Source organism: Hyperoodon ampullatus, assembly GCF_949752795.1.
Source record: "Hyperoodon ampullatus genome assembly, chromosome: 8".
Classification (NCBI taxonomy): Eukaryota; Metazoa; Chordata; class Mammalia; order Artiodactyla; family Ziphiidae; genus Hyperoodon; species Hyperoodon ampullatus.
In genome coordinates this window covers 10,015,474-10,039,034 of record NC_136921.1, presented here as the reverse complement: position 1 = coordinate 10,039,034, position 23,561 = coordinate 10,015,474, and the positions used below count along the sequence as shown (strand labels likewise).

At 42.7% G+C, this 23,561-nt stretch overlaps 1 protein-coding gene across 1 annotated transcript in view; it reads right to left on the bottom strand.

The window, feature by feature from the left end:
• DNER (delta/notch like EGF repeat containing) overlaps positions 1-23,561 on the bottom strand; it is a gene marked incomplete at both ends in the record, with an annotated part of 338,936 nt that overhangs the window by 212,808 nt on the left and 102,567 nt on the right. The gene's annotated exons all lie outside the window — the stretch shown is intronic.

Here is a 23,561-nt window from a genome sequence, read left to right as displayed (position 1 = left end):
CAGAGCTTATTCAGTTATCATTTGCTTCTGTGATAACAGAAAATTAGACCCTGGTTTCTCAGGGCTGGTAATAGAATTGAGCGAATAACAGACAACAGAGAAATGGGACCTTCGATTTCTCTTGTTGAAATGAGTTCATACTTAAACACACACGGACAGAATGGATAGAATTCTGCCTGGAAAAACAGATACTCGTTCTGCTAATGACCCTTGTCACACAATTTCCAGCAAACTCCTTTAGGAAGATTAAGGGATTTTGGATTGAATAAAATGCAGCTCCAAAAATACCACATTGTTAATTCTGTGCTATCACTTGGCAAAACCTTCACAAAATCTCAGATAAGAGTAGATGGATTGGTATCTGAAGAAAATATTTCAAGCATAAATAATTTAAAATATTTACAATCTTTATCAACTCAAAGTAAAATCCAAACTCCTTCCACGGCAGACAAAGCCCTCCCTGATCTGGCCCCTTCCTATCCCTGAGGTCCTCTCTTCCCACACTTTATCCTCTTCCTTTACATTCAACCCCCTTCACCTTCTTTATGTCCCTGCACTATGCCAAGGTCATTCCCACCACAGGGCCTTTGCACCTGCTGGGCCCTCTGCCTGGAATGCTTTTCCCTCAGACTCTGCGTGCCTCTCTACCTCATTTCACAAAGTTCTCTACTCAAATGTCATCTCCTCCGAGAAGCCTTCCCTCACCGTGAAATCTAAAATAAATCCCTGGGCTTCCCTGGTGGCGCAGTGGTTGAGAGTCCGCCTGCCAGTGCAGGGGACGCGGGTTCGTGCCCCGTTCTGGGAAGATCCCACATTCCACGGAGCAGCTGGGCCCGTGAGCCATGGCCACTGAGTCTGTGCGTCCGGAGCCTGTGCTCCGCAACAGGAGAGGCCACAACAGTGAGAGGCCCGCATACTGCAAAATAAATAAATAAATAAATAATAAAATAAATCCCTTTTTTGTCTCCCAAAGACATGTGAGCCCCGTCAGTGCATGGACTTATCTGCCACATTCACAGCTCTATTCCCAGCATGTTGAGGAACACAGAAAACATGGTAAGAGTTTCTTTAAAAAAGCACTGGAAAAATAAAGACAGATAGATCAATCAACATCTGAAAAGCAATGTGTGATGAGGGACAGACTGAATTGCTCCTTTAGTCCTGATAGTGTTCCTGTGCTTTGGATTTATTTTTAGGAAGGCTTTGTGGAACAGGTGTCACCTCAAGAAGGAGGAAGAATTTAATTAGCTAGGATAAAGGGGACATATAAACCAGGTTTCTGATATCAGCTCATCTGACGGTTGACCTAGTCACAAATTAAGACTTTTAACACATGCCTAAAAACATAGAAATACATTTAAATCATTTTTAAAAGTTGGAGAGATCATTACAAAAATCCATTCTGGAAGTGCAGACCTCCATGGTGCAGCTTAGGGAATGACAGGGCAAAGACCACAAGGCAAAGACCACCAATCTGATGGCCAAAGGTGCCCCAGGGTTTCCGACCCATTGCCACAGCCTACTGCTGGAGACCGCCAGTCTCAGAGGCCATCAAGGTGAGTCACTGTGTGAAGTCCATCCCTTCGTGGGCAGTGTGTGGGCAGTGTCGGGGTGGGTGCTGGTGGAGACAGCTGGGTGGGAAGGACAGGCCCCCGGGGCAAGGCCCAATTCACCAGGCCCAGGAGTCAGCTCCACCAAGTGAGGGAATAAAGAACCGAAAGAAAAATATGCTGAGGATAAACAATACCATCTCAGTGCTGCTGCTAGGCTTGATAGATGAGAGGAAAGCAGAGCATGGGATTCAATAAGGAATGACTAACGTCAAAGGCCAGGAGAAACGCTCTGGGTAGAGAAAAGAAGACAGAAGCTAAAAATTAAACTATCAGTTGTATAGATTTCTAAAGGGACTCAAAACAGTGAATGATGTGATGGTGCACACACGTAAACACATGTACACACACATGCACTGAATACAAAGCAGGGCGTTAAATGCACTGCGAGATCACTGATCTCTTCTTTAAAATAATCATGTCATATTCATGCTACTTCCTTGGGTTTTCACCTAGTTGCTTCACTAACAATGACAATTACCTTCCTTTCTATCCTCTAACACTTCAGATTAGTTTCATTAAAAAAAAAAAAAACAATCTTTTCAGTTGCCTAACAGCAAATACAAGATAAAATACAATCATTAACCTTTAAGCAAAATCTTGGCATCATAAATATGTATTTTAAGTCCTGTTTTTCTGTACACAGCTTATTGAGTTGTTTTTTTAAGTTTGTATGTGTATTTTATCTCAGAGGGAAAAAGTCCTGTTACAGACGTCACTACTGCCCTTGAATCCCATTACATTTGAACTATAAGCAGAAAATAAGCAAACTGCCAAAATGAATAATGAGGCAAAATATCGTAATTAATAGACCTGACTTTGGGGATGCTCAGAATTCAAGGTGATACCTTCTTGGCTATAATTTCTAGCTGCTAATGATGGGGGGGGAAAGGGATGAAGATTTTGTAATATGAGCAGAAAGAGCAAAGAGGAAGCCCATGTGTTAATGGTTTTCTGCTTACAGTAACCAACAAGCTCATTTATTAAATGCTGTATGTTCATTGCATCAGATTAATTCATCTATTTAAACCAAATTTTTTCACATCATAGAGCTAAGCTAAAACTATTCTTTTCACATTTTATTTTCAACTTTTCACCTATGTCAAATAATTTATACTACAATCAAGAGCGCTTATGGGGGTGCATACAGGGTGAGGTCAGAGCGAAGGTGCCTGCCAGCCCCAGGACTCATGATTTGAAGGCAGTCTCATGTGACACTTTAGCAGTGACCTGTTTTCCTTCCCTAAACTGAGTGCTGTCCATGGTTTTGGCAATTCCAGTGCCCTCTGCAGCATACAAACAGAAGGATGAAAAGGTCAAACTTAAAACAGGCCCACTTACAGGGTCGTTAAGATACAATACGTCAAAGCTACCAGGGTCGCTGCAAAGTGCCACACGTGAACACCTTCGTCTGCCTTACCTGGTGATGGTGGGGCCTGGGGGAAACATAACCACCTTCCTGGTGATCCTTCCATGCTAGTTTAGACACTTGGTGGACTTTGTTCCAACTTCTCCTGTACTTTTACAGAAAACTCAACATGGCTGATCAGTAAGTCAAGTGCCATTTATCCGGCACTTATGATGTGCCAGGTAGGATGCCTAGAAGAGGGGTCAGGAGGATAAAGAAAGCCCAGCTCCAGCCCTCAAAGAACTCTCAGTCCAACAAAAGGGTAAGACACATGAACTTGGATGTGCCCTGAGCCGTCTAATTGTCAACTAATACCCTGCATGTATGCGTGTCAACCATTACGATCGTGTGTTTGATTGAGTTAAAGTTCTTAACACTGAAAAAGAGAATGGGCTTGATGATTGCAGCTATGAAATGAGCAGCTTACGAGCAGGTCTCAGAAACCATTTCTTAGGTGACAGTGGCAGCTCTCACAAAAGAAGCAGCAGAAAAGAATTTTCTAGGCAAAAATGGAGGCAGGTGAGAACCCAGCATCCTGGTGACGGCCCTGGTGTGCAGGTGGCTGAGCGGCTTGGGCGAGTTGCTTGCCTGCTCTGGATACACATTCCTCGCACATCCAAGGGCTGGGGTGGAACACGTCAAGTTCTGCTCCAGCTCTGCGGTTTAGGTTCCTATTGACATGACTGTTTTCAGAGGGTCCAGAGGAACACAGAGCAAACCTGGGGTCACCTCCCTCCCTCATTTATACCCACGTTCAGTGGGCAGAGTCATCCAAGCAATGGGAAGAGTGTCTGAGGAAACGGACGCAAAGAAGCCCAGGAGGAGAGCCTACAAACACTGATGGAACACGCCACTTGGCCCAGGCCACACAGGTCACCTGCGGGGAGGGAGGGACACGGTGGCCTCGGGGCACTGAGAGAAGAGTGTAGACACAGAAGGGAAATAACCAAGGGGGAGTTTGTGTGTGGCACTAAGAATTAAGTAGAATGGGCCAGAGTTTTAGTAAACTGTCTGAGCAGCAGAATCAATTAAGGAAATTTTAATACATATTTTGATACAGATATTAGTATTATAGGAAGAAGAGGTGACTTATTAAGTAAGGAACAAAAACAAAATCCTGAAAGCAGGATTTTTCAATTTGTACACTACTGACTCTTTGGGCTGGGTATTCTTTGGTATAGGGGTTGCCCTGTACCTTGTAGGATGTTGAGCAGCATCCCTCATCTCCACTTACTGGATGCCAAGAGAACCCTCCCACCAACAATGGCAGCTGTGACAACCAAAAACGTCTCCAGACATTGCCAGTGTCCCCTGGGGAAAAGCCACCCCCAGTTGAGAACCACTGTCTCAAAGGAACAGATTGAAGCATTTTATTCCATCAAAAGGTTTTGAAAATCCATAAGACTCCATAAATAAAGTCAAAAGGCAACAATATGGTGGAGGAAAATATGTAACACCTATTACAAAAGACTAAGTCCTTTACAGTATAGATTCCTAGATATCAATAAAAGAGAAACACCTCGGTAAAAAGGACAAAGAAACTGGCAATATGCAGAATGATTTGTACAGAATCATGCCATTTTTATACTACTTTTAAACACAATGTTACATATTCACTTGTATGTGTATAAGTACAAATACAAATTTTTTAAAGTAGAATGGACCATCATTTTAGTAATTTGTCTGAGCAGCAGGATCCTTTAAGGAATGTTTTAAAATACAGATTCCCGGGCTTCCCCAGTGGCGCAGTGGTTGAGAGTCCGCCTGCCGATGCAAGGGACACTGGTTCGTGCCCCGGTCCAGGAAGATCCCACATGCCGCAGAGTGGCTGGGCCCGTGAGCCATGGCCACTGAGCCTGCATGTCTGGAGCCTGTGCTCCGCAATGGGAGAAGCCATAACAGTGAGAGGCCCGCATACCGCAAAAAAAAAAAAAAATACAGATTCCCCAGCCCCAAGCTGCTAATCAAAAACTCTGAGGGTGTGGCACTATCAAAGGATAATCCACGATGAAGAAAGACCACAATAAAGGGTCATACTCCACCTCCCCTGCACTGGGAGAAATGTGGAAATTCTCCCCCTCCCATCCCACCCAACTGAACTATATGGAGGTGAATGATGGACAGCCCACTGCAGAGCCTAAAGAGAGAAGAGGTGGAACCCTGGAGGAGTGTGGGTGGGGAGGAACCACCCATCCCAGGGGCCTTGAGATAGCAGGAGAGTGGCTGATTCTGCCAGCTGGGGGAGAGGGATCAGGACAAAGAAGACCCCAGAACTTGGAGTTTGGGGTTTCTGGAAAAATGATAATCATCAATTGCTCATGAAGCACTGGGATACAGCAGAGAAAGCCTGGGTTTCTACTCCCATTTGTGGGTGATCTTGGACCAGGCAAGGAAGGTTCCTGGGGCTCAAGCTCCTCAGTTGTAAAAGGAAGGGATGGGACCAGAGAACCCTAATGTCCTTTCAGTCCTTCATATAATGTTTCTTGTCCAAAACAGGAACTGCACTGGTTAGAAATGTCATCTTCATGCTTAAAGACAAATGCACACTGTTGGGGTCCAACTGTCACAGTATTTTTGTCTTAAAAAGGAATTTTTCCCACTTTCTTCAATAAAGATCTCAACTATATTGCAACACCAACTGCTTACCCACCAGGAGTAAAAATGTGCGAAAAAAAAAAAAATCACTACAGCGCTTATGCCAGTAGTAGTCTTGGCCAAGAAATGCATCCCATGAATTTTTTTTTCCCAAGTCCAAATAATAAAAGTGCTCATTCACTTTACTGAAACAAGAACTATATATCTTAGTGAAATACACTAAATAAGCTTAATTCCCACATGTTTTGGTATTTCTTTACTTCTGTATTAGGGACTCTAAATTACTTGAAAAATTATTCCAGGACTAATCTGGGCAGTCCACTTTTCCCCTCAATTCTGAGTCACTTTCTTGAAATCAGCCTGTCCTGGTTTTTGCATGTGGGTTGAGTCACATCTGAAAGTAGGCTAAAAGGAAATTACAAGCAGAATTCAAACTTTTGACATGAAATGAATCCATTAAAAATAAACCACCGCAGGGGCTTCCCTGGTGGCGCAGTGGTTGAGAGTCTGCCTGCTGATGCAGGGGACACAGGTTCGTGCCCCGGTCTGGGAAGATCCCACATGCCGCGGAGCAACTGGGCCCGTGAGCCAAAATTACTGAGCCTGCGCGTCTGGAGCCTGTGCTCCGCAACAAGAGAGGCCGCGATAGTGAGAGGCCCGCGCACCGCGATGAAGAGTGGCCCCCGCCCTCCACAACTAGAGAAAGCCCTCGCACAGAAACGAAGACCCAACACAGCCAAAAATAAATAAATAAATAAAGCAAACTGTCAACAAGTAAAAATAAACACTATTATAAAAAAATAAAAAAAATAAATAAATAAATAAACCACCGCTTGTCCAATTATTTTCCAACTTTTCCATGGTATCTCTTTAAAACCTGATACTTTTAGAAATTATCTTGAAATTGCACTCCCTTTGCTGTAGTCCAGCTAACACACACAGTCAATACTTATACTGATGAATCTTTAATCCCTGCTCGTTGCAGATATATCAAAATTAAATAACTGCTCCTCAGAAACTTGGCAAACCCTTTGTCGCTTGCTCTCCATATTCAACTAAATTCTAAGAGATAACATTCAACTGCATTTACTGGCATGGGCACACCAGCCTCAATGAAATGCTTTTTTTTTTTTCTTTTTCCTTTTAATCGTTCAAAAACCAGTTCCTTGAATCAGAAACTTACAGAAAAATTCCAGTGCATATATTCTTGTCCCATCTCTCATCACAGACACTCATACATCCCAGCAAACTTTTTTTTACAAAACAACAATGTCATGAATACAGGAAATATGTCAACTTTTACCTCCCTGCCTATTCATGAAAAGAAGCCTGCAGCAAAATGGGAATGAAACTTCCTATGAAGATCATATAATCATCTCAACCGATGCAAGAAAAGCATTTTATTAATTCAACATCCATTTAAAATGAAGATGTTTAGAAAACTAGGAACAGAAGAGAACTTCTTTATTCTGACAAAGCGTATCTACAAAAAAACCTTCAGAATGTAATACTTATTTGTGAAATGTTGAAAAAGTTCTCTCTGAAATTGAGAACAAAGGAAGGGTTTTGCTATCACCACTTCCACTGAACGCTACACTAAAGGTCCTAGCCAGTGCAAGGAGGCAAGAGTAAAAAGAAGTTACAAGGATTGAATAGGAACAAAATTGTCATGAGTCACAGACTATGCGATTATGCATGCAGATAAGTTATTAGAATATGGAACTTCAGCAGGTTTGCTAGATGCAAGGTCAAAAGGTTTTTTAAAAAAAAGAAAGAAAAAGAACAATTGCATCTCCATGTAGCAGAAACAAAAAATAAAATCTTTTGAAAGGTGTTGTTTACAATATTTTAAAAACCCCTAGGAATAAATCAAACTAAAGAAGTGCATGGCCTCAACAAAGAGGTATAAAATAGTATTGAAAGAAATTAAAGAAGACATACACAAATGGAAAGAGAGTCTAGTTAGAGGTTAGAACATTTATTTTTTACAAAGATTCAAATTTTCCCCAGTGACCTACAGATTCAATGCAGCTACAACGAAAATCACAACAGTGTTTTTTGTTCTTGTGTGAAATGTCCCCAAGTAGCCCAGACGCTCCTAAATAAGAAGAACAATGTGGGAAGGCTTGCTCTATAAAAAATAAGGAACTTTAAAGCTGCAGTAATTAGGACAATGGAATAAAAAGTCAAGAAATAGAATAACCATATATGGACACTTCATTTCTGGAACAGAGTAGTGTGATAAATATAGTCTTTTCAATAAATCGATAACCATATGGGGAAAAAATTAAGCTTGACTCCCCCACACACACCAGACACAAAGATTAAATTGCAAATTGCAACTGAAACTAATATAAATCAATTATACTTCAATTTTATTTTTTTAATTTAAAAATAAGTTTCTAATATATTTCTAAATAAATAAATGCATACAATGGAATAGATAGATAGATAGATGGCAAGTGGATTGTAGGTCTAAGAATGAAAGCATGAGATATGCCTACAGGGTGCTGTGAAAAACAGAGTGGGGCAGTGAACTCACCAAAGGACTCCAGGAGGTCTTTCTGTGTGAAGTTAAATGTCAAGGGTTAAAGATGAGCTACCCAAGGAAAGAAGAGCAGGAAAGGGGGCTCCTGCCAGAAAGAACAACTGCAAAGGCCCTGAGACATAAAATGGGTGGTGTAAGAGGAGAACTACAAATAGTTCTATTTAACTGGAGAACACGCGAAGTGTCTGCCAGGGAGTTTTCAAAGGAGGGCTGCTGAAAAAAATGAAGACCATTTGGTAGTATATTGGACTTGGGCTCTGAAGGCAAATCCATAATGAATTTTAAGTACAGCTAGGACAGATGAAACATTTTAGAAAAATCCCTCTAGCAAGAATGGGATGATGCATTTGAAGGGGTCAATCTGGAGTCACAGGAGTGTGGGAAGAAGCCACTGCCATCAGTGGGGTGAGGAGGGCTGCAGGCCATGTCTAGGGCTGGGTCAGCATAGACGGAAACGTGAAGGTGGGCTGGAGAATCGGTAGGGCTGGAGACTAACTGATTAGGTATGGGGGTAAGACAGGAAAGGGATTCTGGCCTGAACAAGCAGGTAAAGGGTAAGGTCACTCACTGAAATGTGGGATTCAGAAAGAAGAGAAGTTCCGAAAGGAGCCGGAAGTCATGGCTTTTGTTTGGGGAAGGAAGGTATTTGGGTGCCTAAGGGACACTGAGTAGGGGATGCCCTTAAGAGACTGTCAGTACAGATCTGGTGCTGGGGGGGGAAGGAATGAGCCAGTGTTCCCAGTTACCAGCATGTTGCAGGTGGGAGAGGGGTGGCACTGCATACACACAAAATCACTGAGGGTGAGGCCTCACAGAGGCTGGGAAGGGTGGGTTGGAAGAGGCAGGAAACCATTCTCACAGAGGGGAAAAAGGAGTTACAGGCAAGAGTTAAAATGTGTTGAGGGCCCACAGGACCAGGACCCTTATATGTCTCAACTCATTTGCTCTTTACAATCCAATGAAATAGATACCATCCTCACTTTATCCTGGGAGCTAAGGCTCAGAAAGCTTAAGCAGCTGGTCCAAAGTCACACACAGTAGGTGTCAGAGCTGAGAGGTGAACCGAAGACTGAGTGATTCCAAATTGTAACCTCTTCCCATATTCCAAAGTGTCTTATTTTACCTCATTAAGTCAAGGAGTGGGTTTGCAAAGGAGAGTGTGGCTAACGGCCAGAGGCCACTAGAGGAAGATAACTCGATTACTGGAAAGGGGACCCTGGATTTGGCACTGACAAGGGCAGTTTGGGCAGCCAGAGGGGTCAGAGGCCACCTTCCAGTGGGTCAGGAAGAGGAGGGGAGGACACTCAGGACACAGAGGAATAGTGGGGACCCTGGCTCCAGTCAGCTGTGAAGGGCTTCAGGTTAAACAGACCCCAAACTCAGCTTATCAGACCTTTGAAAGAACACGATGTGAGCGCCCTCAGCTCAGAGAGAGAGAAGACGCCTGCCCAGAGGCTCTGGTTCATGGTTCTGTTCAACGATCCAATTCTGCATACACAGAATATGAGATGCCTGAAGGCACGCCCAGGAGCATGGAGCCTGTACAAATACGCCGCCCTAGAGGGGGTCTGGGCAGGGTGAAGAGCTGGGAAAGGTCAGATTTTCTTCTGCACTCATTCAGACAAACAGCCTCAGGAAAACTTGTAGGAGCAAGTGTCTGCTGGATGAACAGCATGCTGACCAAGTTTCAGGAATGTGCAAAAGAGCAAAGTCTGAGCCCCAAGAATACAGACAAATGGGGCTGCTCTACCCAGATAAATTCAGAGATAGCAGAGTATAGCATGTAACACGCCCACAGCAAAGAGAGCCAAGGTGAGGGGTCTCAGGGATTCGACCCAGACAAGCCACACTGGCAGTGAGAGAAGACATAGGGGAAGGTGACTTCTGTCCTGAGAAGAGCTAGTTCATTAAAGTCTGGGGTGGAATCGTCCACACATGTGTGGGGTTACACCTTTCTGGGGGACGTTTCCCACCAAATGAAAGAAGCATATTTTGTTTACGTCTTTTTTTGTTTACTAGGAAATGTCTTTGTCATCTGCCAACTCTGTAACCTGTGTCACAACCTGAGACACACACCCTCAGTGTTACCTGAGATGGACAGGTAACTGCCCTCGGCAGGAGGCCCTAGTAAAGATCACACCGTCAAGAGCAGTGTCAACTGCACCCCTGATTTTTTGCCTTTTCCATCTTTTTTATTGAAGTGAGTTGACTTACAACATTATATGAGTTTCAGGAACTGCATCCCTATTTTGAGAGTTTCCTGCACCCAGAGTTCCCGTTCCTGAAATATCCCTGAAGCTTCTGGCAAAGATGATGACACCAGCTTGCCTTTGCCCAAAAGTAACCTCAAGGTTCCTTCCTGACGTTCCTCCCAGATGGTGGAGCAGCACGAGGATTCCATGGAGACCCTCCAGCAACACAGAAGCCACGCGAGGCCATGGGAGCCAGGGAAGAGGCCCAAATACAGTAGCCTCTGTGTTATTCTAATGGGTTTGGTTGCCATCAGGGAAGCCAATTGGCTCTGGGAAGCCAATGAAATACATCATACCAGAGTGGGGACTGGAGTCAGTCTCCCACTTTCAAAAGAACCTTTTACGCTTCTTAGGGGCCCCAAAGGTAGTCTCCAAATATTAAATTGTGTTGATTTCTTTGTTACTTAAAATAGTTGTAAATGACAAATGACACTTCTGTAGGCTAGCAGGGAGCTGCAAAACCAGGAACATAGTAGGCACTCACTAAATATTTATTGTCTGAAACAGAGAGGGCATTGCTTTCTTTTAGACCCTTCTTCGCTCAGAGCCCATACCTGCTAGGCTTGATAGCCCGGATCCTTAAGAAAAGCTGGGGGAGAATTCTAGGATGCTGTGAAACCAGGGTACAAAACCTTATTTGGGAAAGGCTTTTGCTCTAAGCTGTAAAGTGTTCTATATGCTTGTGTACCTGCCTGCCCTCTTGACCACTTTGATGTGTGCTTTTCTCTCTGCAGGCACAAAAATTCTCTTTGCTCTCTTTTCAGCTTTCCTAAACTTAAGTGGAAACAGCTGCTCTAATTTTAATAGCCATCTGCTCTGGAGATGAGGACAAGAATCAGTGGCCCTGCGGATAAATCTCAAGTCTTCCTCTTGTCCAACTTCATGTGCCTGGAGGTAAGCCTTCTAGAACCAGCAAGCTTCATGTAGGGATCTTCACTAAGAAGAAAAGCTAGAAAGAAAAAAAAAAATGAAATTCAAACCATCAAAAGAGCAGGCCCTGGATATCCATTAGCAATTGTTTTTAAATCCACAAAAGCCTAAGACCCCCAAAGAGCACGCACGCTCATATTAGTCATCTCGGGGCACAGTTGGAAAGAAGCTCTCTGATTGGCTAACATCTACCAAAAGGCCAAGTGTTTTTCCAAGAGGAAGCTGAGAGGACCTTTAACGTTATGAAAGACACAAGAAGCTAAAGAAAAACTAATAAGGAATAGAACAGGGCTGAGAGTGGAAGAGGTCATCCATGAAAGTCCTGCCAACTAGAAACAGCCATGGGTTGTGAAGCACAGAAAAGAGGAAGGTCCCAGAGACTGGAGTGTCTGCCGCCTGGGAGTTAGGGCAGGGAGGGGAGGCACAAAGATAGAAAACCACCACCACCAGCAGCCCTACGGATGGGGGAATGCGTTATCGGGAAGCAGAAGAGAGAACATTCAAAGTGCCTTCAATGCATTGTCTTTAAGACACAGAGCGGTTTCCTCAACCATGACGAGCTAAACCTTAAATCAGCAGAGAGCTGGCGCCTGTATAGTTATGTCTACGGAAGTGGTACAGCAGAGGCACTGTGGCTCTGAAGGCACTCAATACTGATCATACAAATGATCTCTTTAAATACACAAATAGTTAGCGTTTCCAATTTAGGCATGAAATTAGAAGGGTAGAAAACCACACTGGAAAAAGTCAGTAAGACATAACCATGTAGAATTAAGGGTTTTTCAGCACACTAATTTTTTTTTTTTTTTTTTTTTTTTTTTTTGCGGTATGTGGGCCTCTCACTGTTGTGGCCTCTCCCGTTGCGGAGCACAGGCTCTGGATGCACAGGCTCAGTGGCCATGGCTCACGGGCCCAGCCGCTCCGCGGCATGTGGGATCTTCCCGGACTGGGGCACAAACCCGTGTCCCCTGCATCGGCAGGCGGAGTCTCAACCACTGTGCCATCAGGAAAGCTCAGCAAACTAATTTTTGAGCACAGAGCATCCTCTGAATTGTTTTAGTATGTTGATGAAACCAATCACATTTAATAATGCTTGCCAACTTGGACTACGTGAATTAAGTTACTGCATAAAGATTATAGACACTGCCACTTTTCTTGCATATGTAAATACTATAGGCACACAGAAAATAAAAGCTTCATTGATGGGAAATTTCATTATTCAGGACTTTTATTATAACAGGTTGAACGGATGGGGAGACCCTACTCCAGCTGAAACCACTGAACAATTTTAGATAACACAGAAAATGCTTTAATGCAAGGGTGAGCTTTAAAAGGGGGTAGGGGAGAAGAGAAACCCTCAAGTTTCAGAAATGAAAAGAGAAGAGGGCTCAAAACCAGAGCCATTAGCTCTTCATTAACCACAGGGGTTATGGACCTGGAATAATACCTAAGGACTGGGCGGGGCAGAATTCTATAAATCACACAGGGATGGGAATTGTGGCCTTGAGCCCAGGAAAAGTAGGGGAGCTATACCTGAGTCCATACATAAAGCCTCTTAGAGCCACCCTGTCTGTTTATAAAAAGGCAAGTGGTCTGGAGATATATCTACCTGCAGGCCTGGAGAAACCTCTGAAAAACTGGCATAACTCCAGGGTCTTTGGATGAAAAAAGGAGTTGCCCAGGAGTAGTCAAAACCTTCCATATAAATGGTCCATGAAATTAACAACATCCTCTTGATGTGGAACTCCTAAACCAAGAAATGCACATAAAAAACTTGACCAGGGGCTTCCCTGGTGGCGCAGCGGTTGGGAGTCTGCCTGCCGATGCAGGGGACGTGGGTTCGTGCTCCGGTCCGGGAAGATCCCACATGCCGTGGAGCAGCTAGGCCCATGAGCCATGGCCGCTGAGCCTGCGCATCCGGAGCCTGTGCTCCGCAATGGGAGAGGCCGCAACAGTGAGAGGCCCACGTACCGCAAAAAAAAAAAAACTTGACCAGAACCAGCAGAGTGATGGAGTGACGCTTTCACAACACAGAGCACATGAGACTCACACACACATGTGCACACATAAACACTTACTATAATGAGCTCACAATAAAAAATTACAAACTGCACAAGGAAACACACCACCATCAGCATGTAGAACTGCAGGTAAAGACTCAACAGAACCCTTTCCCCTACTACATCTTAAGATAAAATAAGATGCTTACAGTATATTTGAAACATTTTTAGGATTCCCCACTTAACTTCCTTGCTTATTTTAATTGGCCTGATTAACTGTCCTGATACTTTTGATAAGACGGTTTCTACCAAAGAATACTAATAGCTTATATAGCTAAGATTTCTGAGGGCTTACACGATGCATCGCACAGTTCCCAGCATTTTCCATGTTTTAACTCATTTCATTTTCACTATAACCCTACCCAGTTAAGTAGAATTATCTGTATATATCTCTGAGGCTCAGAGAATTAGAGTATCCGTCCACGGTCATCAGCTAGCATGTAATAAGAATACTAATCCAGGGAATTTCCTGGTGATGCTGTGGTTAGGACTCTGTGATTTCACTGCCGTGGGCCCCAGGTTCAATCCCTGGGGAACTAAGACCCTGCAAGTCGCAGGGTGCGGACAAAAACAAAAACAAAAAAAGAATACTAATCCAGGCAGAAAGATACAATTCCAACCAAAACCTAATTTGTTCTTTTTCCTCCTAATTTGTCAAATTGATCCAAAAACTTAAACAGGAGATGAAAGGGGCAAGTATTTCCAAGATAATTTGAAGAAAAATAAACATATATTTTCCTGACCAGATATAAAAATTTACGAGAAGTCTATAATCATTGTAACAGTATATAGTATTGGTACAGGTATAGACAAATTAAACAATGTGTCAGAAAAGAGCACAGAGATTTAGCATATAAAGGAACTTGTTATATAACAGGGAAAGCATTAAAAATTAATGCAAAAGGATAAACTATTTAGTAACTGGTATTTGAATAATTGCTGATCCCTGTAGCTAAAGTAAGTATGTAATCCATGCCATATACACCCACACACACACAAAACATGGATTCCAGGGCTTCCCTGGTGGCGCAGTGGTTGAGAGTCTGCCTGCCGATGCAGGGGACACGGGTTCGTGCCCCGGTCCGGGAAGATTCCACATGCTGCGGAGCGGCTGGGCTCATGAGCCATGGCTGCTGAGCCTGTGAGCCATGGCTGCTGAGCCTGCATGTCCGGAGCCTGTGCTCCGCAATGGGAGAAGCCACAACAGTGAGAGGCCCGCATACCACACATACACACACACACAAAATATATATATATATATATATATATATATATATATATATCACCTCAAAACTTTTATATCAGGGGGTCAGTAAACTACAGTTCACAGACCAAATCTGGCCCATCACCTGATTTTGCAAATAAAGTTTTATTGGGACACAGTCACACCCATTAGTTTGCGTATTGCCTGTGGCTGTTTTCACAGAGTTGAGTAGTTGCAAGAGAGAAAATGTGGCCAGGAAAGCCTAAAATATTTACTTGCTGACTCTCTGCAGAAAATGTTTGCTGATTCCTGCTCTAGGTGAAAATATAGGAGACTATCTTTATGATATCAAAGTTGGAAAGAATCTCTTGAGTAAGACTTATAAAAGATGAATATATTAAACTGCATGAAAATTTAAATGAAAGAACTAGAGTTACATCTGACAGCCAGAGAAAAAACACAGTAATGAGTGGGAAAAAAAATCAAGTTGCAGAAGGATAGGTGCAGTATGACTCTCCTATAGACATTTTCTATCTATGTTGTAAAAATATAAAAACACAGACAGAAAGCTTATATATCAACTCAGGATAACAATAGTTTCTGGATAGAGAGGAAGGGAAATGGGGTCAGGGAGGAGTTTGCAGGATACAAAATTAATACACAGAAATCTGGTGCATTTCTATATACTAACAACAAAAGATCAGAAAGAGAAATTAAGGAAACAATTCCATTCACCTTCGAATCAAAAAGAATAAAATACCTAGGAATAAACCTACCTAAGGAGACAAAATACCTGTACTCCGAAAACTATAAGACACTGATGAAAGAAATCAAAGATGATACAAACAGATGGAAAGACATACCATGTTCTTGGATTGGAAGAATCAATATTGTCAAAATGACTATACTACCCAAGGCAATCCACAGATTCAATGCAATCCCTGTCAAATTACCAACGGCATTTTTCATAGAAGCAGAACAAAAAAATTTTATATTTGTATGGAAACACAAAAGACCCCGAATAGCCAAAGCAATTGGGTTTTTTTTCTTTTTTTTTTTTTGGCCGCACCGTGAGGCATGTGAGATCTTAGTTCTCCAACCAGGGATTGAACCCGTGCCCTCTGCAGTGGAAGTGCAGAGTCTTACCCACTGGACCGCCAGGGAAGTCTGCCAAAGCAATCTTGAGAAAGAAAAATGGAGCTGGAGGAATCAGGCTCCCTGACTTCAGACTATACTACAAAGCTATAGTAATCAATCCTATCCAAACTTTACTGAATTCATTGACGAGCTCTATTAGTTTTCTCGTAGCACTTTTAGGATTTCCTATGTATAGTATCATGTCATCTGCAAGCAGATTGGGGCTCGGGGTGGTGGGTTTTATATCTGGCTATTTTATAAAAAAATAAAACATCTGAAGCAAATATGATAGAATGATGTCTGCTGAATCTCAGTAGCAGATGCTAATTATATTATTCTCTGTGCTTTTCTGTGTGTTTGAAATATTTCATAATAAAAATTCAGTTTAATCTGTGATCTTCATCATTAACAAATACTTACTGAGCACCTTCTGTGTGCCAGGCATTGCTCTAGCCCAGAGCTCAGAACACTTTGGCCCACAGGCCAAATCCAGCCCAGCATCTGTATCTATCCAGCCTGTAAAGTAAGAATGATTTTTACATTTTTAAAAGGCATCATTTCCTTGATCACCCATAACATACTGGAATACCATTCAGAAGGACCGGGTTCCAGACTGGCGTCCTTTCATGAGACTCGTGCACCCTGGGCAACTCCAAGCCATTTCCACACCTGTCTAATGGCAATGGCAATGCATACGCTGCGTACATCCACAGTTCCCAAAATGGGTGACAAAGCATTGTGGGCCACTGCAATGAAGGCACAGCAACACCCAAGATTATGCAGATTTTCTTCTAATTTTCAAAGGAAACACAGGATACACAACATCTGCCAGACATCGAGAACACCTAGATAGAGGTAGTTCATGGTTCCAACATTACATCCCACCACATTTTTTAAAATTTATTTTATTGAAGTATAGTTGATTTACAGTGTTGTGTTAATTTCTGCTGTACAACAAAGTGATTCAGTTATACATATATATATACATTCTTTTTCATATTCTTTTTCATGATAGTTTATCACAGGATATTGAATATAGTTCCCTGTACTATACAGTAGGACCTTGTTGTTTATCTATTCTATGTATAATAGTTTGCATCTGCTAATCCCAAACTCCCAATTCATTCCTCCCCCACACTCCCTTCCCCTTGGCAACCACAAGTCTCTATGTCTGTGAGTCTGTTTCTGTTTAGTAGATAAGTTCATTTGTGTCATATTTTAGATTCCACATATAAGTGATATCATATGATATTTCTCTTTCTCTGTCTGACTTACTTTACTTAGTATGATAATCTCTAGGTCTATCCATGTTGCTGCAAATGGCATTATTTCATTTTTTATGGCTGAGTAATATTCCATTGTATATGTGTGGCACACCTTCTTTATCCATTCATCTGTTGATGGATGTTTAGGTTGTTTCCATGTCTTGCCTACTGTAAATAGTGCTGCTATGAACATAGGGGTGCATGTATCTTTTTGAATTATAGTTTTATCCAGATATATGCCCAGGGCTGGAGATCCCACTACATTTCTTTTGATGACATCAGATCTTGCCAAAGCCGGGTTTGCAGCAATTGCTGTGATAAAAAAGCAAATACCCCATGAAAGTCAACATGAACAGGAAATGAGGATGGCGGTGATCGATTTGAGGAGCTGTGAGTACCCAGCAGGCACACGTTCCCCATTAGTATATAACCGTGGTTATTTAAGAATGAGATAGGGCTTCCCTGGTGGCGCAGTGGTTGAGAGTCCGCCTGCTGATGCAGGAGACATGGGTTTGTGCCCCGGTCCGGGAAGATCCCACATGCCGCGGAGCGGCTGGGCCCGTGAGCCATGGCCGCTGAGCCTGCACGTCCTCAGCCTGTGCTCTGCAACGGGAGAGGCCACAACATTGAGAGGCCCACGTACCGCAAAAAAAAAAAAAAAAAAAGAATGAGATAAAAGTTATGATTTTTTTTCTTTCAGTGTAGGTGCATTATTTTTTCAGTTACAACGTTGTTAGGGGCAGAGTTGCTGAGACCTAATTCTACAAAGATCCTCTCCTTGACCAAACTCTCCTTAAGCTCCCTTGAATTTTTCAACTAGCTTTTGACTTTTGAACTTCTGTGTTTGTTTCTACATTGCACAATTTTAGCAAGAATCCTGTTAGGTCAGTTTAGCCAGAATCTCTCCTTGCCCTTGATGTCTCCTCTTAGTAATCTTCCATCCACTGACCCCTACCTGCTCTCTGCTATAAATTCCCACTTGCGCAGGCTGTATTCACAACTGAGCCCAGTTCTACGCTGAGGTTCCTTTTCCCCTATCGCAATTGTCCTGAATAAAATCTGTTTTTGTCACTTTACCTACTTACAGCTCTGATTTTTCTTTAACATTATTTCGTAAATGGAGCATTATCTATTTCTTTTGGCCTAAGGTTCTGTAAAAAATTTACTGTGATGCTAAGACCACCATAAACTAAGAAAGTTTGGGACCCTCTGGCTTATATCAGAGAGTTTGTTGTGAGGTAATACATAAAAGTTCTGCATCACATGCATCACTCTACAGATGACTTCCATAAAAAGTAAATTCCCAAAGTTCTGCCACTTAAAATTGTAGAAATTGCAACAATCTGGTGCTCAGCTGTCTACTAGTCTTCATCTCCTAAGAAAGCCAAATAGCTGACATTTCAAGAGAACAGTATACAGAGTACAGAGAGAACAAGTTTACTGATCAATGATTGAAATCAGCAGGTTGACAATGCATGCGATTGACACTGCTCTGAGAGATCCCATAACCACCTCGAGAGGCAGGCAGGCAGGCAAAAAGGTTTCATCTTCACTTTAGCGAGAAAAAATACAAGGTCCTGTGAGGTCACATGAGTTCACAGGGTCCCTAAGTGCAGCTTTAAAAAAGGATGAAATCTTGCCTTTTGCAACGATATGGATGGACTTTGAGAGTGTTATGATAAGTGAAATAAGACAGAGAAAGACAAATACCATAAGATCTCACTTATATGTAGAATATTTTTTAAAAAAACAAGCCCACAGGGGCCTCCCTGGTGGCGCAGTGGTTGAGAGTCCGCCTGCCGATGCAGGGGACACGGGTTCGTGCCCCGATCCAGGAGGATCCCGCATGCCGCGGAGCGGCTGGGCCCGTGAGCCATGGCCGCTGAGCCTGCGTGTCCGGAGCCTGTGCTCCGCAACGGGAGAGGCCACGGTGGTGAGTGGCCTGCGTACCGAAAAAAAAAAAAAACAAGCCCACAGATACACAAAACAGACTGGTGGCTGCCAATGGTGGGGGGCAGGGGCAAAATGGGTGAAGGGTATCAAAACGTACAAACTTCCAGTTACAAAATAAATAAGTCCTGGGGACGATGACTATACTTCATAGTACTATGTTGCATATTTGAAACGTGCTAAGAGAGTAAATCTTAAAAGCTCTCATCACAAGAAGAAACATTTTTGCAGCTATGTATGGTGATGGATGTTATCTAGACCTTGCGGTGATCATCTTGCAATGTATACAAATATCAAATCTTTATGTCATATACCTCAAACTAATACGTCAATTATACCTCAGTAAAAAGACAAATTAATTTTTTTAATGACCCAGAGAGCGATATACCGTAAAGGAAGAGCTGTGTGGTAGGGCCAGCTACTGCCAGCAAGGGCGCCTCAGGTCAGGGAGAGGAGGGTGCTCGGTGCAAAGTGTCAGCAGATTCTGGACCGAGGATGTGCTGGCTGCCCGTGAGGGGTGTCCAGTGAGACAGCGCCAGCTCCAGCAAGCTAGCTAGCTGTGGGCCCGGCACTGACTGGAACAATTGGAGACTCACCCTCCTTTGCACTTGGCAAGAATGGCCTGAAGATGGGGGTGGGGCGCAGCACCAACGCGCTCAGCTCAGCTTCTGTTTTGAGCAGCATTAGGCACGGCGAGTTCCAAACCAGTCATGTTTGGTGCTCTGTGCTAACCTCCAGATCCTGTGAATAAGTCTATGAATTGATGTTATTATCACGTCTATTCACACATGGAGGGAGAACTGGGGGAGTTACTGTGAAATCTTAAAGTGGCAGCACCACCAGCTACATCCCTATGTATTAGAAAGCAAGAACCGAGTCCAGTATACAAAGTTATTTTGACCGGAATATGTGTTTGCATATTTAAGACAAAGTACAGGGGACTTGCTATAAAATAAAACAATGGCTCAGCTCTATCTAAAATTCAATCGCGTGTGTGTCCTCATTACAACGTTTGCATCGCAACATGTCTGACGTGAGGTCCAGTTATCAGTCACTTTATTGTCTCCAGCTCTGCAGGGAAGATCTGTGGCAAACAAAGCTTTACTAAAAGATCTAATCTTGATGACTGTAATATAGATTAAGAGCCAGTTCCTTCTATAAATAATTGCTTCCCAAAACAGAAGTTTTGCTGGTAAAGGGAAGAAATAAAATCCAAACAGCATTACCAATAACTACAGTAGCATTTTTAGTAGCTTGGCAATCAATGCATACTACTGTAAAAAGCATAATCAAGCGTTCAGATATATGAGTGCAAAAGAGGCAGATCGCCTGAATTAGAATCACATCACCCTCAACTTATGAGACATGACCCATCGGTATAGCGTGTAGAAAATAAAAGTGATGACAGAAATTCTCATATACTGAGTGAATGTTCTGTAGCGGTGCTGTAAGTGTTACAAACATGATTTCTAAATGTCAAAATAATCCTGTTAGGCAAGTGTTATCAACTCCATTTTATAGGTGAGAAATCTGAGATGCAAGAGATGTGAACACACACCACAAACATAATATATGGCATAGGTTGTTTTTACTATATTTTACCTTCCCCCCCCCCAAAAAAAAAAAAACCACAAGAGCTACTAAGTTGTCTGGATTTTTTCTTTTACTCATTCACCTTTCAGGAAGGACAGCTGGAGCCAGGTGAATCTGAGCATAGCTTGGGAAACAAATGACTACACCTACTATTAAGTCAGAAAATCATTCATCTTTATTTCGGTCGCTCTGCTGAGCCTTAAATTCCTAACTATACACACTAATGAAGGCCTTTATGGCAAAGACACAGAAAGTTAGGAGTAAAGCAAAAGTAATTTTATGTCTGGCCGCCCAAAAAGTTTGCGTTTTATACTTGAAAGTGAGTATCTGGGAATTTGAGATACGTCAGAAAAAAAATATGAAACACAGCTAGATGGAATGTTCGAGTTTTCTCCAACCTGCCCAGCCTCACCAGAGTCCACTACCTCTGGGTGCAAGTGAGACCAGCTCGACACTCATTCTATCCTCAGCTTTATCTCTGCCCTGCTTCTTAACCTCTTTCTAGACCCTCCTACAGGGCATTTCATTGGCAGAATCACAATTTCTTGGGGCAAGAGGTAGGTCTGTGGATCCAAAAGACTTTCTTGCAGTTTTTCTGGGCTAGACCAGGGTTATCTCTAAGTTAAAGGACCAGGCAAAGAACAGAGCTAAGAGCCTGGCCTCTTGGCCTTGGGTCCCAGCCCCACCTCCTCTACTAAGTGAATAGTGACTTTGAATTACAGTTTCATCATATATAAAATCAAGGGACCAGTTCCCACTTTCTTCATGGCTGGTTGGGGAAATGAAATGTACAGGATAATAGATTTTACTATGAGGTTGTATTTACCTCACATGACCCAAGATACAGTCACTTGACGTCGAACATTCTGTACGATCAGGACCAGCAGTCACATTGATAACGTCTTATTCTTGGAGTGATACACAGGAATCACCCAAGTCTGTCTAGAACAATCTGGAGAGGTGCTACACAGTTTTCAAACTCTGTCTTCTAACCCCTCTCACAAACTTATGCTCCCCTTTCTTCAAACTTTCCTGATTTTTCTTAATTCCCCGTGAACACCAACAGAGCTGATGCTTTTTGACAGAAGAATGGATGCCTCGAAAACATTCCCAGAAAGTGGCAGCCTGTTCTGAGGATGCTATTTTTTGAAAGGGCCCTTGGAAGCTAGTTTTTGAAGTCACAGTAGGTGCAGGCTAGAGACCGAGGCAGCTTTACTGGGTCACATTTCCCTGTCAGCTCTTCCTGCACAGCCTGCAACACCACATCTGTCACTCCGTTCTGAATCAGGGAAATTGCTTCAAACAAGCAGGAAAGGAGCGACCCCAGGTTGACAGCCCTAATCTTCAATAAGGCAGGACAGTTAGCAACATTTTCCCACCCTGACGTGCATCTTCCAAATGGTCCAAAGCGAGGGTTTAGAATCGTTCTCTAGAGGACAAAGCACAGGGTTCCTTCGGTGGTCACCCCTGCGCTATGATCCTGGTGGCCAAAAAAACAATTCCTCTCGACAGTTACTACAATGCAAGCAGCTACAGGAAGAGCAGGTAAGTAAGATCCAGTAAAGAGTCTGGGTTTCGGAGAGTCTGGGTCATCAAGGAGCAGAGAAATTTATCAAACTTGAAAAAGAAAGGGACCCCCTGTTACTGGCAAACAAGTAGCACAGATCCTCAGCTGACCGCAACTGAAATTGAAATTGTTGCTCAAAATGATACAAAAATATAAAATAAAAATTAAAAATTTTATCAAAAATGACAAAACTAATCAAATGTAAATTAATTTAATGTAGCAGAGGATACTGTTTTGCTGTAGCCAGTTGGCTATTCACAAGGTGACCGTGCTCCATGAAGGTGCTCTTGAGCTTGCCCACCCATCCTACTACCAGGGCCACGAGGGCCACTGTGACGTTAAACCCTCCCGCATCCTCTCCGCATTCAACCCATCTTAAAACCTTTGTCGTATGGTGCCATGGTGACTTTTGACCCTTACTTGAAGTGAATACATCATTTATTTATTACTGCTATTTTTTCTCATTAGTCAATTACGGTAAACACAATCAAGCCCTGATTCTTAGAGTATACTCAATTAGAAAGTGGTCATCTCTGATCCAGGGTGCTGCTATCAAAATGAGAGCACACATTACATATCATTTCAGCCAGTTCACAGATCACCCCGAAAATACACTCCTAGATAGTGTGTGTCCCTCCTTCCCTTCTCTGTGCCCAGAAACACTGCCGTGGAAGAGCGAATACTACCATGGCGAGCTCCATCCACTTATGCAGTCATCCCCGTCTCTGGGTATCGCAGGTAAAAAGGATAGAGTTGTCTAGAGTCTAGATAAAGTCTAGGCCCTTGGAAGGTCTGACATCTACAATGCTATTAGTCCCTAATACCCTGGGGTGATGCCATTCCTGATGTACCTTAAATCATAGTGTCTACCTGGACGTGTGGCCCATCCTGGTCACTGGGCCGAGAACTGGCCTGGTTATGTAGATGGGAGGGTCTGATGCAGGTTGCTCTAGCTCTGGTGTGACAACCTGCCACAGAGAGGCCCTGAATATGACTGATATTTGCCGACACCAGAGCACATCCATCATAGAGATATTAACAAATGAAAAGCAGGCATTTCAACCTCACATTAACCTCAAATTATACAAATCAAATTCAGTAAATAGGAAATCCTTTATCCCACTTGATCTTATTTATCGAAGCTCGACATTAGCTTGATGACAAAAATCAGTATAGAGATAATGGTAAATTTAAAAAGAAAAAAAGAAAAAGCTCCCTTTCTTGACACTATAACAATAAGTTTGCATTCTAGAATAGAGATTATGACACAGTTTCCAGGATTTAGATCTAATTTATTCAAATAATTGCAACCTAATTATCTAGAACAATTTAAAACACTGATTTGCTTCTCATTTGAATTAAAACTTTGTCACCTGTGACAATTATTCCAAATAAGTTCTCATAATTTAGATAATGAAAACATTATTTTTCAAATTACTTTT